Genomic DNA, 4,426 nt, shown 5'->3' with positions numbered 1-4,426 from the left:
CCTAAATAAAATACAAGTCTTCTAATCAAAATGTCTACGCCAAATAACCAAAGCTCCTTACTATGTTTCTAGCGACACTCTACATAGAGATCTAGCCATTTCAACAGTCCAAAACGTTGCAAAAACTTTCTACAAACGCACACACTCCAAATTCCACAGCCATCGTAATCCCTTGATTTCCGAACTATCCACCAACACAATTCCTGGTGACCCCAGAAGGCGACTTAAACGTACCTGGTGTCGTGACCTACTAAATTAAAATATGTATATACCTCTACTGCCCCTTTATTTTGTATTCAATCTCATTATCTCACATTAGCACATTTAAAATAAACTCCTACCCTTAAGTGCCTCCAATGGGTGGCTTCTTATCTTCTGCCTACTCAAGCCATGTCTCCTCCATCACATACGCTTATTGTAAAATAATAATTACAGATCGTGTATTTAATAATAAATGTAAAAAAAAAAAAAATATGAATATGTATTTCAAGTATATGTATAAGTTACAATTAATCGTTCTTCAGGTGATATTGTGTTGCGAAAGTTACTGAATTTAGTCAGGTTAGGTCGTATAGTGTTTAGAATATATTCAAACATTTCTTACTTCATGCGTAAATAACCATGAAACAGTATGTGGTCATTATATAAGTCTTCCATAATATGATGAAATTCACCGAATTCATTTCTTTTTAAATATATATCACGCACCCATTCGGTTCTACGATAGCGACGACGACGCAGCCGTCTTCGAATTATAAGAGAATTATTTTGAAGATACAGATTATTCATTGCGTTCTAAATAAGGACGTCACGAATGCGATATCACCGGAACACTGACTATTTTACGGACAAAAACGTATTCAGTGTGCGCGCTCAATTCGTACGACCAGTGTTCGTATGTTTTCGTACGATACAACAAATTGGTATCCAATGTGCGCGCGGCCTTATTTGCAATCCTATTGTTAAAGGCCCGAGTGAACAATCTGTTTTCATATAATCTGTGGTTATAGTCTGTGGTGACAGTGGTACCACCATCTACCGCGGGAAGCCGTCCAGCGTGGAGGACGCCACACCCCGCTCTCGCGGCCGGTCAGCGCCAGCTTGGTCAGTTGTTCGTCGTCCAGTCGCTCGCCTCCGGCCAACTCTTGTGGTTCACGTTTTTTCATATGTAATATTCGGTGCTGATGTGACCATCTTTTGTGATACCTTTTTGTTATATGTGTAATGTATTGGTGCTGATGCGACCATCATTTGTTACATATTTTTACATGTGTAATATAATAATTATTTATTTTTGGACCTTGTCCATTGTGCAATGCGCTATATAATATAAACTCTTTTTACTACGCAACTATTGTTTAGCTCATTGTATCATTGGTGGTTTGGCCGACCATGTGGCCGTAACCTCCAAAAGTCTATGGATAATATAGAAAATCGTTATTAACAATTTCGTTCGGCCAATCAGAGGGCCATATTGATCAGTAGATTTTATTTCGTGTGCAGAATGTTAATATCCGTCCCGTATTGTAATGTATAGTATTTGTTACTTCCTCATTTTATTACCTTAGTACCTTAAATAAAATACCTAATTATTATATAAAATGAGTGACTTTGAAGACAACCCGGTCGACATTGGAGGACCAGACGTAAAAAAAAAGAACACTTCACAACAAAAATTTTGCCATGAATGGTGTTCTTTACCATAATTGAAAAATTAGTTAATGCCAGACAAAGATCTTTATAAAGCTGCTTGTAAATATCGTAGAACTACTATGGTAGCCAAATTAACTAATTTAAAAACTCATGCAAAATGATTAAAACATAAGCATATGGAAGCTGCTGATACAATAAAACAATAACCAATATCGCCATTTGTTCTGACTGATAAGAAAACTGAATTAAAAACTTAAAGTTCAAAGAGCTGAAATAAAATTATCAGCATTTATGTCTGAGCATAATGTATCTTTTTTAGCAGCCGATCATTTGCCGGTATTATTAAAAAATTGCTTTCCTGATTCGGAAATAGTTAAAGGTTTAATATTGTACATTTATATTTTATAATTATAAGTGAAACATTTTTTATGAAAAGAACAAAAACCACTGATATAGTCAAAAAAGTAATTGGTATGTCTGCAAAAGAGGAGAATTGTTAAAAAATAATAAATTTTGTGTATTGACTGACGAATCCACAGATATTGGCTCTGTTAAAACATCTTGTGTGGTTGTAAGGTAAATATAATTTTGGATAAACTTGTAATATCTGTGAACAAAAATCCCAATGTAGTAAATTACACTTTAAAATATAAAACCTATAGATAGGTTAATCAAAGGACGTTTTTCAGATTTTAAAGTTAAAACTATTAGCATAACTATTATGATTAAACTTTTAACTCCTAAATCCGAAAATAATATAGTGGTCCTTGAATTAATATTGCCTATCTATAGGTGTATTTAATATAATTTAATGGTAGTATTATTGTTTACATAATTATGTTTTTAATAAAAAAAACCGAGCAAGTTGAGAGCAAATTTTGGGATTTTCATCCTGTCAACACAGAAAATGTTCATAGAGCTACGGCAAAACGATTGTATGACTTGTTGATGGAACTATTTTCTAATTTTAATATTCATGCTAATATTATTGGATTCGCATCAGATGGCTGCAACGTCATGATGGGAGCTTTAAACACTGTGCCTCCTCGTTTTAATGACTAATTTCCGGGTATATTTATTATGAAATGTGTTTTGTCATTCTGCACATTTATTTGCAAGTGAAGCTTGCAAAAAACTTCCTAGGAAACAAGCGAACGAAAGAAAAGAAAGCAGCTATTACAAAATCAAAATGCTTCATAAATGAAGATGTTGAGTTACTTCAGGAACTTGTTCTGATGTATCAAGATGTCTTAATGAAAAAAAAAGTGACTTATTTACGGTTGCTTCAAAACAAAATATCTGGCGAAAAATCTGAATTTAATTTTCAAGCATTGTACACTAATGTAAGTAATTTATAATGTATAATAATTATAGTTAAATAATTAAGTTCAATTGAGTTTAAAAAAAGGCTTACGGTTACTTCTCCGGGATAAAAGTCACCGTTCGTGGGATTTCCAGCTGCTAGCTATTTGGTTCGAACTGCGCAATCGACGGAACGAAAGCACAGGTTTTCCTCCGTCCGTCCTAGTAATGAGCAGGAAAGCCAAAGCACCCGGGGATTGGATCGGATGTACGATACCCGGTTAAACCACCACTCTCCCTTCGAGAAACCCGGACTATGCATCCCGCTTTAAGCTCAAGGACTGGGTATACTATCGTGCGCATCCCTTATCCAACGCCGCGAACGGGTTGAACGCCGGGTTTGTCGCAAAATAGATAGGACCGGTACACAGCTAGGGACGGACTTCGTTGTGAGCGTCGACAATACATATTGCGAATACTTATACATATTGTGAAAAGACTCGGGACACCGGCTGTGGGTCAATCTTATATTAGAGAACAGACTGACGCAACAGCGAGAGATGCATATCGGCCATTACTTAAACGTTTTGATTTTTTTTTTCGTTAACCACCGACGATCACGTTGATTTGCAATCAGAGGTGGCTGGCGAAAACTGATCGAGTAGTATGTAGTAGTAGTAATTTCTCATCCTGCAATACGTGATATAATCCAAAAACACGACATAACAGATGAACTTAATTTTGACGGGAACGAAAAATTCATTACAGTAACAAATGAAAATCGTTCAATCATGTTTAGTTGATTAAAAGAAACATACCTTAGTCCTCTAACGGCAGAAGGTATTTTCAGTGTTTTAAATGACTTATTGTTGTACTGTCGAAATAATAAGTTGACACGATTTTCAACAATTCGGTTATCTAGCCTTACAATTTTAACACGGTATGAGTGGGTACGCACCATGTTCCGCTATGTTTCCAAGATAACAGTTAAAATTTATAAGGAACAAAGTTTCACTACAGAAGAAAAACCAGTAATAATTTACGATTATCATAATACACCGCTGGTAGGACATGCGGATCTTTCAAGAACGGTGAAAAGAATGAAATTACATTATCAATGGAAGAATCTCAAGAACGACGTGAAGAACCATATCAAAAATTGAGAAATATACCAAAAATCCAAATCCAACTGTAAGACAAAACAACCCACAATGACCAAACCTTTTGAACGTTTTTGTTTGGATATCGTGGGCCCGATGCCAAAGACACTAGCAGGGCACCTTTTTATTTTGACGCTGCAAGATGAACTCACACGTTATGCGTTAGCCGTTGCTCTGAGCTCTACAGACGCGGAGACTGTTGCCCAAGCTTTTACTACCTAAGAAGCTTTGTAGATAAAGAACGGAACAGGGATAATTTTTTATGTTACGCTACTTTTTGCTACAACACCACTGTACACACATCTACACTT

The 4,426-nt window shown here is 35.8% G+C and overlaps 1 pseudogene; it reads left to right on the top strand.

The window, feature by feature from the left end:
* The first annotated feature begins 1,721 nt into the window (after nucleotides 1-1,721).
* Nucleotides 1,722-2,857, top strand: LOC126847606 (uncharacterized; annotated as a pseudogene).
* Nucleotides 2,858-4,426: the final 1,569 nt, after the last annotated feature.

This window comes from Adelges cooleyi, unplaced genomic scaffold (assembly GCF_023614345.1).
Source record: "Adelges cooleyi isolate 19-005CV unplaced genomic scaffold, UGA_ACOO_1.1 ACOO_flye_CR_arks_rails_tigmint_CR_PRNA_11, whole genome shotgun sequence".
NCBI classification, from domain to species: Eukaryota; Metazoa; Arthropoda; class Insecta; order Hemiptera; family Adelgidae; genus Adelges; species Adelges cooleyi.
The sequence above is the reverse complement of the archived record's forward strand: the minus strand, read 5'-3'. Positions and strand labels throughout refer to the sequence as shown.